Source organism: Oryctolagus cuniculus, chromosome 3, assembly GCF_051225735.1.
Source record: "Oryctolagus cuniculus isolate XC-2025 breed Fujian yellow rabbit chromosome 3, ASM5122573v1, whole genome shotgun sequence".
NCBI lineage: Eukaryota > Metazoa > Chordata > Mammalia > Lagomorpha > Leporidae > Oryctolagus > Oryctolagus cuniculus.
In genome coordinates, this window is record NC_142869.1 from 145,101,908 (window position 1) to 145,115,369 (window position 13,462).

The 13,462-nt window shown below is 40.1% G+C and overlaps 1 protein-coding gene across 12 annotated transcripts in view; it reads left to right on the forward strand.

Annotated features, from left to right (window-relative positions):
* The window catches only part of CD36 (CD36 molecule (CD36 blood group)), a 233,588-nt gene that overhangs the window by 140,591 nt on the left and 79,535 nt on the right, over positions 1-13,462 (forward strand). For 2 of the 12 annotated variants that reach the window (XM_070071238.2, XM_008258297.5), the window contains exon 1: positions 1,992-2,434. The exons of 6 other annotated variants lie outside the window; for them this stretch is intronic. The gene's annotated coding sequence lies outside the window, so the exon portion shown is untranslated. Of the gene's footprint in view, positions 1-1,991; positions 2,435-13,462 lie in introns of those variants that run through there. 4 more of the 12 variants (XM_070071239.2, XM_008258299.5, XM_089328511.1 and 1 more) reach the window with 3 other exon arrangements.

Consider the following 13,462-nt stretch of genomic DNA (forward strand, 5'->3'; position numbering starts at 1 on the left):
ATTGTCAGGACATTGAGTTTCACTTTTCTTTTGCAGAAAATATACCTGAAAATATTCGCTTGATTTGGAAGGCTATTGGGAAATGAGAAAGATATTCTGAAATATGTATCCAGCAAAGCAACAGGCACATGGGCAGTGCTTAATACACAGGACTTGTTTTTAAGATATTATGTAAATACTGGTTTTGGTAACTTGACAAAATACCCATTTATTTGTTTTCTGGGATGGTGGGACTACTGTTTTTATTTAAAATGTGGTAACTCATGGCAGGTGTTTGGCAGGGTGGTTAACATACCTTGAGACAGTTGCTTCCTATATTACAGCACGTGGGTGTGATTCTGGCTACACTCTTCAAATTCAGCATCCTACTAACGTGCACTCTGGGAGGCAGTGGGTGATGATTCAGGTAGTTGGGTCCTTGCCACCTGGGTCAGAGACCCAGATGGAATCCCCAGCCTTGACCTGACCCAGCCTTGCCCTGGAAGCTGTAGGCATTTGACAAATGAATACGGAATGAGAAGTTTTTGTCTGTCTCTCATCCCCACCCTCTTGGAATCTCTTTGCTTTTCAAGTAAATAAAACTTTTTAAAATGTAGGAAATCTAAGGTCTACCATTTTTGTTTTTTTTTTTTTTTAGTTTTCTAATTTTTTTTATAAGGTGAACAAATTTTATGTATTTCATACATGCAGATTTAAGAGCATAATGATACTTCCTATCCTACCCTCCTCCTGCCCATGCTCCTACCCTCCCTCATACTTCCTTTCTTATTTTTTAATTTTTACAATGACTAAGCATAATAGTCTCTAGTTGCATCCATTTTGTTGCAAAAGACAGGACTTAATTTTTGCTGTTGAGTAGTATTCCATAGAGTGTATATACCTTAATTTCTTTTTAAAAGATAGATTTATGTATGTATGTATGTATGTATTTGAAAGGCAGAGTTACAGAGAGGCAGAGACAAAGACAAGAGAGAAATCTTCCATCCGCTGGTCCACTCCCCCAGATGGGTGCAATGGCTGGAGCTGTGCCGATTTGGAGCCAGGAGCTTCCACGGGGTCTCCCACACAGGTGCAGGGGCCCCAGAACTTGGGCCATCTTCTACTGCTTTCCCAGGCCATAGAAGAGAGCTGGATCAGAAGTGGAGTGGCCAGGTTTTGAACTGGTACCCATATGGGATGCCTGCAGTGCAGGCAGCAGCTTTTTCCTGCTACACCACAGCTCAGGCCCCATACATACCATAATTTCTTAAAAAACAAAACGAAACAAAACTATAACTGACACACTTCAGTTTACTTTATAATCACTAGCTTAACCCTTTACTAAATAAAGAATTCAACAAGTAGTAAGCAGAACAATCACTGTTCTTCAAGATTATAGACAAGGACTAAGTCAATAATCAAATTTCAAAATGTCTTTCACTCATTTACATTAGATTTTTGTGCTGTAAAGAAATAATTGAAAATATTTAATACCACCAAATGTCACAAGAGTAGTATGACTTTCTAGTTTCTCAACTCACTTGAAGACAAGATTAGAAGTTCTTGATATATGAATTCTACAAAGTTATCTATTAGAAATCTCATCTTTAGAGCTATAATTTACTAGATCTTCATTCACAGTGTGTGTTCAGGCTGAGGGTAGAGCCTTATTCATGTGAGTACCAGTAACACTAAATTCACACTAAATCAACTATTATGCAACTGTTCCAAATGATTAAAGAAAAACAATAATTTAAAGCAAAGCATCTTTGCAAGGCACAGCACAATGAGCCTCGCTAAGTGAGGCAAACAAAGAGTGACCAAATTACTACAGAAAACACATCAGAGAAAAATGGCTAAGAAACACTTATTCACACTTCTGCGGCTCACCTGTAAAAGTTACTGAAGCATACAAGCTCCTCGTGGAGTAAATGATACTCAGTGTTCACTATTTTATTGCTTTTATGAACCAGGAAGGGAGCGCCTGCATCTATCACTGACACCATCACAGCAAAGGGTAATCAAGAGAAGCAGCCAACTGATTACTAACGATTTTGAATTTCGCTGTCATTCGAGCACAGCAACTACCTGTGAAGGGGCACAACAGGTTTTAGCAGGAAAAGGATTAAGGGTTTCATTTTCCTCATCTGAGACCCAAAATGAGAGAGAATTTTTAAGCGCACTTTCGCTTCCTTTGGCTCAGGTGCCAGGGATCTATATTTATCTTGGGTCAGGCTTGCGTCGGAAGCTCTGGAAGTCTCAGGATGTCAATGGCTGGCTGATGGCAGGCTAACCTGGAAGACAGAGGAGTGGTAGAGACCCGCGCCTCCTATTTGAGCTCTTAGCTGCTGTGCTGTGGAAATCACGTGCTTACTCTGCGTCTCCTCCTCCCAGAGGCTGGCTGAAAGCGGTCTTCAGATCCTACAACTGAGCGGGTGAGCGCCTATAGAAGTGGGTGAGCAGAATTCTTTTTGTTTAGGAGTTTGACTATAAATGTCTGTACTTTTGGCACCGCCATCTACTTAGCAATTTTTAACTCCCCGAGAGGATGAATACTAGCTGGCATAATAATTTAGTCGAAGATGCTTGTGTTAACATATTTATAAGCTTTCAACCAGCTGGATAAAGAAATTTGACTTTTAACCCAGAAATGTTACATTCCCACACAGCTCTCAGTTCATCCTGTGAAATTCCCATTTGCACATTGCATGCCTTTTATGTAGAGAGTGTTGGAAAGTTTAACTTCTCATGATTTCAAAAGTACAATTATAGTTGAAATCTTTATTCTTTTAGATTCCTTACATTGATCTGGTGTGTGCTATGATAAGTTCTTATTTCAATTTCTATTTTTTAAGAATATTAATCCTTTGAAAATAATACTCAAATTCTGACCAATTAGATTTTTCTGTTCTAAGTTGGAAAAACCTTGAAAAAAACAAGACCAGAAGTTAAATGCCCTGCTCTTGAGGGACTTGGCTTTTGAGTTTTTGTCTCTGTTGACAAATTTGTGAATTAAAAAAACTAAGTAAAAAGACCCAATTCTCTTACCAATTTAACTCTTAGGGGAAAAAAAAATCTTTCCACAATAGAAAACTTGCTGATCATCGGTGATCACAGAGATTTTATTAGCTGTGGGCATCTAATATCTCATTGGTTGGGTGGAGGGAGAGTTTTCCATATAGCAGGTTTTTCGTTTTATGGTGAACTTCATATATGGCTATAGAAGACTAGGCAAAGAATTATGAAGTAGTGACATATGGAAAGAAAACTTAAGAATGTACTTATCTGGAGGCAAAATTAAATGCTAATACCCCAAATAATAGTCATCCCAATTTCTTTCGATGATGTTCTACTCTATAAAACCTGTGTAGGAGTAGGTGGGGTTCTTTACCTTTAGTGAGGGCTGCTATGTTTTGTTCTTTGGAGAGTGGTTGCTCGGTGCTGTGCTGAATTCCTGGGAAAGCACTGGACTGATGCTTACAGAAATGTAAACCTTTTGCTCTCTCCCATGAGAGAATTCAACACTCAGGTGGGGGCTGGATCAGATGAAGAGCCGTAGGCAGCCCACCTTGTTCTCAGGTGTATCTGACTCAGTAAGCAAAAGTGGATTTGAGTGGCGGTATTTGAGACTTGCGTAACCTGGAGGAGAGGCAACCAGAAATATTTTCAAAGGATGCCCTGCACAAACACTAATTATTTGGAATCAGATCCTTTTGTAAAGGACAATGACAATTTTGCTCTTTCCTGTTCTGAGCATTTAAGAAAGCAAGCAAACACCTGAGGACAATAAAACAGTTTACACTTGGTTGAACTCAGAAGCATCTGTCAGATAAATGAATGAATGAATGAATGCCAAATCAGTGCAGGACTGTGTGAAAATCTAGAGTAGGATAATTCAGTAGAACAAAATATTTCTCTTAGACTAAAGAAATGCAAAATATAGTGCTGACAGTATGAGCATGTCTTATTTTGTTTTAGCATAAAATGTTGATTAAGTTTCCTACTTAAGGTATTCAATCTATTCTCAGTAATTATGCAGTAACCAAAATAGGGGTCTTTTGGGGAAAAATTTAGGAATTTTTGAAATTAAGAAATGCTATAAGAAATATGAACAGAGGCAATGTCTTTCTTAAATATTGCTAGGTACATGAAAATCGAAGTGTATGTCAGCACTTAATGGCAACCTACAGGAATGGTTCAGGATGAAGAGTAGGGATGGTGCTATGCTCTGTGTCTGATGCCCAGAATCCTAAAGGTGCCAAATCCAAAGAGAATGAATCACTAGGAACTGCTCCACAGGAGAGGACAGAGACTGAAACTGGGATGAATGCAGAGGGCATAGAGAAAGAATGTAGTCGAGTACATAATTAGTTTTGCTGTTTTGTTTGTCCCTGTGGAGGTCCAAAAGCTGGCTAAGCCACTGGAAACTTCGTTCACAAAAGGGCAATTAGTAGGCTATTGGTTCCATAATAAACTTTCCAGCCATTTCTTTATAAAGAAGGCTACGGTGAATTCTGTTTTGTGTCTTTAGACAAATTAAGCCATGTGGAGCATAAGTCACACTTTCACTCGGGTGCTTGTAGTATCCTCTAAACCAGTGAAACTGTTTTGCAATACACACAGAGACCTTTGTCACACAAACACCATGAGATGAAGGAGGAAATGACAGAAAATTGGCAAGTGGCATGGAGGGGACATAGGAAACAGCTTTGTGACATTCACCAAGGACACCAGAGTGTGTTGAAATGGAAAAGCATTGTATGCCCTTCGGTGCTCCTCAAGTTTAAAAGTGGAATAACAAGGTTTTTAAAAATAGTATTAGTTTCCAAAAAATATTACTAGTTTCATCTCCTAATCAATGTTTCTTCTCATGACACTTTCCAAACATAAACCTTACAGTTTTCCTGTTTTAAGTTTTAGGAAATTGCAAAGAATATCAATGGTCACATCATGTTTTAATGTGTGATTTCATCAGAACACCTAGGTCATTGGAGAACATTTTGTCCCACTCTGGAATGTCATTATTGCTCTATTTTAAAATGTAGTGGAAGCCTTTATAAAGTGTTCAAATTGTATCTAATTGTAGGATGTTTACTATTTTACATGAATATTCTTTTTTAAAAGATCAAACCCTAAAATATAACTGCTTTGGTTGAATTCATGATATTGTTACTATCTTTCAGATTCCACTTATTGACACATTTTGTAAAAAAAATTTTAAATATTTATTTATTTGGAAGGTAGAGTTACCAAGAGAGAGAGGGAGAGACCAGGGCAGGGGAGGGGGAATGGAGAGAGAGAGATCTTCCTTCTGCTGGTTTCCTCCTCAAACGACTGCAAAGGCTGGGGCTGGGCAACTCTGAAACCAGTAGCCCGGAAATCCATCTGGGTCTCCCACGTGGGTACAGGGATCATCTTCTGCTTTCCTATGTGCATTAGCAGGGAACTGGATTGGAATTGGAGCAGCCAGGACTCAAACTGATGTCCATAATGGAATAGCAGTGTCTGAGTTGGGGACTTTACCTGCTTCCACACAACGCCAGCCCCTGTTTTAAAAAAAAAAAAAATTAGTGAGCACCTACTGTGTGTCAGACATTGTGGTAGGCTCAAGGGAGTACTATTAGAAACACTATATGCTGAATGGATCATAGAAATTTTTATAGATGTTAGTTCTCAATTTTGTTCATATGAAATGAAATCTTTAGATGAAAGTTAAAAAAAGAAAAAACCAAACCCTTTACTTAGTAAATGATAAGCACATAGGTTAGATTTTGTGGACACATTCCCCATGGACCCACAGTCAATCCTTGATGTCTTAGGAAGAAATGGCCTGGATAGATGAGTTACATTTATAGAAGGAGTGAAAGGACGATACTGGGCAGAGTAGCTTCCCCAGCCCGCTGTAAGGTTCTTATTGTTGTCTTTTCAGACATGTGAATGACACTTAAAATGCTAAGTCTCCTTGGGGCAAATAATGCCAGGCAGTGGTGAGACTGCTACTTGAGGATTTGTTTCCTGGCTGCTCTGCTTCCAATGTAGCTCCCTGCTAAGGTACCTGAGAAAGCAGTAGAAGATGGTCTGAGTGCTTGGGCCCCTGCCACCCATGGGGGAGACCTGGATGGAGTTCTGAGCTCTTGGCTTTGGCCTGACCAACCCTGGTTGTTGTGGCCATTTGGAGAGTGAACCAGTTGACAGAAGATTCCCTCTCTCTCTCTCTCTCTCTCTCTATGTGTGTGTATATTCTCCCACTCCTTCTTTCTATCACTCTGCCTTTCAAATAAAGAAATCTTAAAAAAATACTGTCACCTCCTATAGCACATGAAAACCATTCCAGAATCAAATAACTATAGGAAGAACTCTCAGTTTTAGGATCGATGACTTCCTGGATTTACTTCTTGTTGATCTGTCTTGTCTGAAATAGGTTATTAATCCTAATTTAAATTCTACATCTCTAATTTCCATAAGCCTCATTCTTTCAAGATCTGCTTGGCAAGTCACACCTGAGCAGCCACCGAGATGGGCAATTCCAATGCAGTAGGGAGGGTGGCATACATGGCAAGGGCACTGTTTACGGACTTCTGCTATTGCTTAGAGCTGGAACTTCTGGCTGAGATACAAATTACATGAAGGCAGGGGTAGTTTGCAATGAGATGTGTCAATGTCAGCAAGATCCTAGTGACTGACATCTAGTCAGCACCTCGTAGATAAATTGTATCCATTAAGAAAATACTGTCTAAATCTTTTTAACCCCAAATGGTGACCTTCTACTGAAGATTATGATTAAAATTTTAATCAATTTTAATACACTCAAATGTATTGATCATTTATATTGTAATCATTTACATCACTTCAAATATGTCTTCGATATCTTATGCTTAGCTCTGTTTTAAAACTATCAAAATTGGGGTTGAATATTATGGCAGAAGAGTTAAATTGCCACTTGAAATGCCATCATTCCATCTCATTGTGCTGGTTCGAGTCCCAGCTGCTCCACTACAGATCCAGCTCCATGCTTCGAAAGCTGCCATGATAGCTCAAGTGCTTGGGCTTTGGCCACCTGTGTGGGAGACTCAGCTGGAGTTTTTGGTCTGGCCTAGACCTGACTGTTGTGGGCATTTGGGGAAGGAACCAGTGATGGAAGGTCTCTCTTTCTCTGTCTTTCCTTGTCTCTCTGACACCCTGACTTTCGAAAATATATCTTAAATAAAGTTATCAAAATCCAGATATGATAGCTCTTTATCACAAAATGGTACATAGATTTGTGACTTAAATTTTGTCTGTGAAATCCTCAGGTAGATAATGTTATGGAATGTAACCACCCTGCTCTTTTCAGAATGTCTGGGTGGGTTGGGTTCAGTTGTCTTTTTTCTCCTTTTTTTTTTTTTTTTTTTTTTTTGCAGTATAGGACAGATCTGCTCATAAAACTAATGATCACATTTAATAAAGAATGGTTTGATAATTTCCATGATGCCAAGTGTGTGGACTCACAGCCACTGGGAGTTTCTCAAGGAGCCAGTTCATGAAGCTCCTGTGTTTCACCACCCAGCACTCATGAATGTCCTCACCCTTTTCCCCAATGCTCAAATGTGCTTGTTTCTGTGTTCAGGCTCTTAGATGAAGCCAGAGTGAGCCATCAGAGCAGTCAGTTTCAGCCTGGGTATGATGGGCGTGCTGGGGATTTGCTAACCTCAGACTGTATGGGTTGTCATTTCTCCACAGCATATAGAGCAGTGGTCTTCTGCCAGCCCACTTACTCCTTCCCCAGCCTTCTTCCCTGGGTTTGGACAACGTAGTGGCCAGGTAATGATGCAGGTGCAGGCGTTTTCCACTGCCCCTTTTCTCTCCATCCCTTGGTTCCTTCATGGTCTTGCTGAGAACCTCTTGAAAGTTTCTTCCCTCTCAAATTTTCCAAATGTTTGTCTATTGCATGCTCATACTGTTGTCCTATTACAATGCAGCTCAACAAAACTATGTTTTACAAGATGATGTTCCGAAAAACAGCATTAAGCAAGGGAAAGAGCAAATCAACGTATTAAGAGGCAAACAGCCGGCAAACTAACTACAATCATCCCTATTATCTTCTCTACCCCATTACTATTCCTGTGGAGTATTGGAGATGCCATTTTGTTCTCAACTCTCCCGTGCAGAACTTTGTACATAGTAACAGCAAACGCATTTCTGAAGCTGAAATCCCGTGGAATAAATAAAAGCAACTGAAACCATCTGAACGGCCTTTTGTGAGAAAGAAAAGGCTTAATAATTATTTACCATGGCAAAGCAGCAGCTATGAAGCCTGGCTTTTTCTGAGGCTTGAGGCTAGAAAGTTTACTTTCAGATTCCCTTTCAATGTCTACATCTTTTCACAGCTCAAGCTGCAAACACTAAAAGCGGGATGGTTCATCACTCACTCTTGAGCAAAAATCCACTGAGCTTTACAAAGAAAGGACTGGGGTTCATAGAAGTTAAGTGAGCTTGCATAGCCTGCTCTGCACTGGGATCATGAACCTGAGTTTCCATTTGTGCTTATTTTCTGGGATCTCCCTCTACCCCTCTGTTCCCACCTCTCAGCTGATCTTACCTGTTTACAGGGCTTCATCTGTGTATTGAAATGACCCAAATAGATACCTCACAGTCCCAGTCTCTCTCTCCTAAGCTTCAGAACCATGTAGCTGTGTGCTGGTGAAGCCCTAGATAGGGGTACCATATGTTTTGTAGTGTTTTCCCCCTATTATTTGTTGAATTCTTTACTTAGTGGAAGGTTAATCTTGTAATGATAAAGTAAATTTAACATATGTCATTGCAAAAGAAAAATATTAAAAGAAAAATAAGCAAGGAGGAGGAATTATTGGGTGGGAAGTATCATCTTGTTCTTAAAACTGTATTTATGAAATATATGAAATTTTTCCTTTTAATATAAATCAAAATTGTTTAAAGTATCAAAACCCTTTCCACTTACAGCCTTGTCATTCTGTTCTGATTCATTGTGTACATTCTTATGTTCCAAATTAAAGGACAAATAACCTCAAGATAGCTGTGTCTTTTACTATGCCTAAATCTATCCTATCATTGAGGAAAATTTGTGCATGTAACAAGGAGTCTGTAAATTATATTAATAAGAAATGAGTCAGTAAATATAATAGCTATTTATTTTTTATTTTCAAGATATATTTATTTGGAAGTCAGAATTACAGGGAGAGAGGGAGAGACAGAGATCTTTCATCCCCTAGTTCACTCCCCAAATGGCCACAACAGAAGGGTCTGTGTCAGGCCAAAGCCAGGAGCCAGGAGCTCCTTCTAGTTCTCCTACGTGGGTAGCAGGGGCCCAAGCACTTGGGCCATCTTCTGCTATTTTTCCAGGCCTAATGGAAGGGAGCTGGATCAGAAGTGTTGCAGCCAGAACTTCACCTGGTGTTCCTACTGAATGTGGGCATGGCAGGCAGCGGCTTTACCTCTATGCCACAAAGCTGGCCCATAGCTATTTATTTTTACTGGCTGCCTGCACACTACTCTGATGATGATTTTTCCAGGTGCCTAGGACTTAGTGAGAAGAATTGTAAATTATTGCTTGATCTACCCTCTCTGCAGCCAGATTCTGTTGGTTTGAAATTTAGATCTCCCATTTCCCTGCTCTCTGGCCATTTGCGAGTGAATAAACCATGCTATACCCCTGTTTCCCTGTCTGTAAAATGGAATAATAAAAGTACTTACTTCAGGATAATTGCTCAACATAAGCAAGTTAAAATGTTTAAAATACTTATGTAAGTGCCTTGAGTGTGGTTCATGCTGTGGAAAGGTTAACTATTGCTTAACTTCTAAAATAATTTAAAGTTCTTAAGGGCTGGTAAAGTGACACAGCAGGTTAAACTGCCACATTCAACGCTGGCAGCCCATGATGGAGTGTTGGTTCGTGTCGGGTTGCTTTGCTTCTGATCCAGCTCTTGTTACTCTCACCTGAAAGGTGGGACCCATCCTTGATGAACCCATCTAGTTGATTATTCACCAAAGTGACTCCATGGCACCTTGTACATTTGTCCCAGTCTCCTCTAAATATTTCTGAGACCTTTCCCAACTTCTCCCCCCCTTAGCCACTCCTGGACTGAAACCATGGCATTTCCTGTCTAGATTTTTCCATAGGTCTCCTCTGGTTTTTCTTCCAATTCGTTCTCTCTGGTAGTGGTAAACAACTTTCATCGGATCCTAGGATAAGCCTATATTGTTTTCAAGACACATTCCTGAGAGGATGAACCACAAGGTGTTCAAGGCACATGGTGCACTTGGTAGGTCATATATTACTTGAGGGCTTTTGGAACCATCTGTGCCCACCTTTCTCATGTCTTGCCTTGTTCTTTCAGAACTTATGCCCTGCACAAAACCTTACCAAAATATCTTTTTTTCCTCCAGTTATAGGTTCTCTCCATTGTGTTTTTTCTTATAGATCTTGATTTGTGGCGGGGAGAGGGTGGTTTGACCCCTTATACCCTCTCCACTCACTTAACCTGCTATGGTGTTTGTTTTGTATTTTTTTTTTAAATTAAAGACTTATTTATTTGAAAAGCAGAACATCAGAGAGAAGGAGAGACAGGAAGGAGTTTCCATTCACTGGTTTACTTCCCAGATGGCCTCAATGGCCAGATTGCTTTCTCAGGCACATTATCAGGCAGCTAGATTGGAAGTAGAGCAGATGGGACCCAAACTGGCACTGCTTTATTGGATGCCAGCATTGCAGGCAGCTGCTTAACCCGCTGCACCACAACACTGGCCCCAACCTGGGGCTGTATTCTGCAGTCCTTAAGTAAAGTATCATTTCCTCCAACTGTTCCTTAACACCCTTCTACCACCTCACATTCCCTCTCAATACCTGGGTGTACATGTTACCATCTGCTATACCTGTCTATTATGAATCAGCCTGCCTTGCCATGCTTCGGGATCCCTGGGAGGGGGATCAGTTTTTTGTTTAGTGGATTCTCACATTTTATACCAATTAAACACTCAGATGAAGAATACTTGCCAAATTATTTTATGTATCATTCACAAGGGCTCTAGATGAATAAAACATTTGTCTATGTCACTAGGGGAATGAAAGCAAACACAAACGAACACCAAAGGTAATGATTCCAGTTGTGATAGGAAAATAATTTCAAATATGATCAGCACATTTCAACAAGAAAGAGTTTGGCAGGAGCATAAAGGCTTGATCTTGAATGTGTCAGGCTCCTGGGTACTAACTGCTGGTGAAGGGAGTGGGATCCAAATTTGGTTCAGGTTGCAGGCATGACTCCATAGCAGTACACACTATGTAGGCAAAGGGTTGAGGGCAAGATAAGATTAGGAAAGGACACGTGCTCTGAGGGGTGAACCAAGTTCAGGGTCTGATCTAGTTTTAAATCCTTCCTCTGTGGTTTAAGCAAGGACTGGCAAGTGAGTACTGGAAATGAAAAAGTGAGAAGTATTATCCTGAAGCACACAGCTTGGTTTTAACAGCTGAGCAAATCAAACTAGGCTTAGCACACTTGTTCTCCAAAATTGGTATGCATAAGAATAAGCATAAATGGGGAACTTGGAACTCACAATGCTTTCGTTTAAGAAAATCATGATTGCTGTATTGCAATTATCAGCATTACTCTTGTTGTTTTCCTCATCTCTGTTTGTACCCTGTACCTTGCACCTCCCTGATTACCCAAAATTTTAATCCCCTTTTTAATACAGTGTGTCTGAATCCCTTCTGGATGGTTTTTAACAATTCACCTTTTATAATCTTGGTAGCCAGCTGCTGGAAAGATCCATAGTTCATTAATTATATTATCCTATTTTAATGTCCTCTTTGCATAAAGAAGAGTATATCTTCAATGTAGCAGTTGAGACTTACTCTGAATGAAATTTTGATGATTCGGATTTAAAATTTCTTCTCTCTCTCATTTCAATAGAGTTCACTCTCATCTGCTAGTTCACTTATCAGATGCCTGTAACAGCCTGGATTAGGCTGGGCCTACAGCCAAGAGCCAGAAGCTCCATTTAGGTCTTGCACATGGGTTCCAGGGACCCAACTATTTGAGTTATCACCTACTGTCTCCCAGGGTATGCATAAGTGGGAAGCTGTAGTTAAAACTCAGAACTGGAAATTGAACCTGGGCACATGGATATGGGATGTAGGTCCAATACTCAGTTTTACCTTCTCTTGATACAGAATAGTAATGAAGCTCTTAGGTGTTTCCGGACCTTTCAGCAGGTGATCTCTCCCTCTGCCGTGCTGGGCTCCATTCCTCATCTCAGCTACCCTTCCTTCTGTGCTTGGCACAGTTCTCTAACTTAAAATCTTTGTCCCAAGTCTTTTTTATACACCCATAACAATCTCTTCTGTTGTTCATCACTATGGCATCTTCCACTTATCCATCTTTCAAGTTGTATTTGGTCTTGTGGAATATTCTGATAGTATCTGCTACCAAATATATCAGTCTCCTGATGACAATGATATCCACAGCCAAGCTTTTTAGGTACCTTGTTTCTGCCAATGTCTTTTTGTCAAAGAGTACCAAGAGCACACTCATAGTCGACCAAACTGAATCTTATTTATTGCAAAGATGGAGGAGTATGTCACAAGGAATCAAGGGTGATCTAGTAAAAATGTATGTGTTAGCAGAACTCTGCTATGGGCTCTGCACTTTGTCTGATGGGTTGTGGAGGTGAGGGTGAAGGGGAATAGTGGAAACATCAAGGAAAATAGAGGTTTTCTCTGAATTGAATGTTGTCAGGAGGAAGAGCATGGTGATTTTGTAACTAAATATCTTCATCTTATCTGAGATGGGGAGGACTAGACTGAGGTTAAAGCTGTGATGGATAAAGCAGTAGCTGGTATTTATGTTAGGTGGGAAAGGAATGTATGGCTATCTATGGCTTGGGTGATGTTCATGTTTGGTCTGTGCTGTAGACCAAGAAAAAGCCAACATAGTTAAGAACAAAAACATGTATTTATTTTGGGTCTTTAGGATTGTAATCCAGGAGACAAAAAAGTCAAGCAGCCTTGAATATGTACTCTGAAGCTTTAAAAGATAATGGCTAAACTGTTAACAGCCTCTCTTGCTTATCATGTGTTGTGACTAGTGCATCAGGAATTTGCAAGAAAGAGATTGGGCAAGTTCAGGAAGCCAAAGAGTCTAAACTCATAGCTATTACAAGGATTAGTAATTTTTTGTTCCAGAAATTATAGTCCAGCCCAGTTCCCAATGTTAATAGGTCTCCAGATAGGTAGGTGTAGATGGCTCAGGTCAAAAGGTTAGCTGTGGAAGGACCTGAGGTGTGTTTAACCTGGAGTTCCTAACTCATTTTAAGTGCCAGGAACCAATGCTATTCTACTTTCTCTTAACAGCATTGACAGGTGGTTACAGAGGGGGTCTTGCTTGGCCTTGCTTGACTCATCGTGATCACAGAATGTCCTTGTCTAAAGTTAATGTTCTATGAAATTCCTTACGTTCAAGGCGAGAACGCC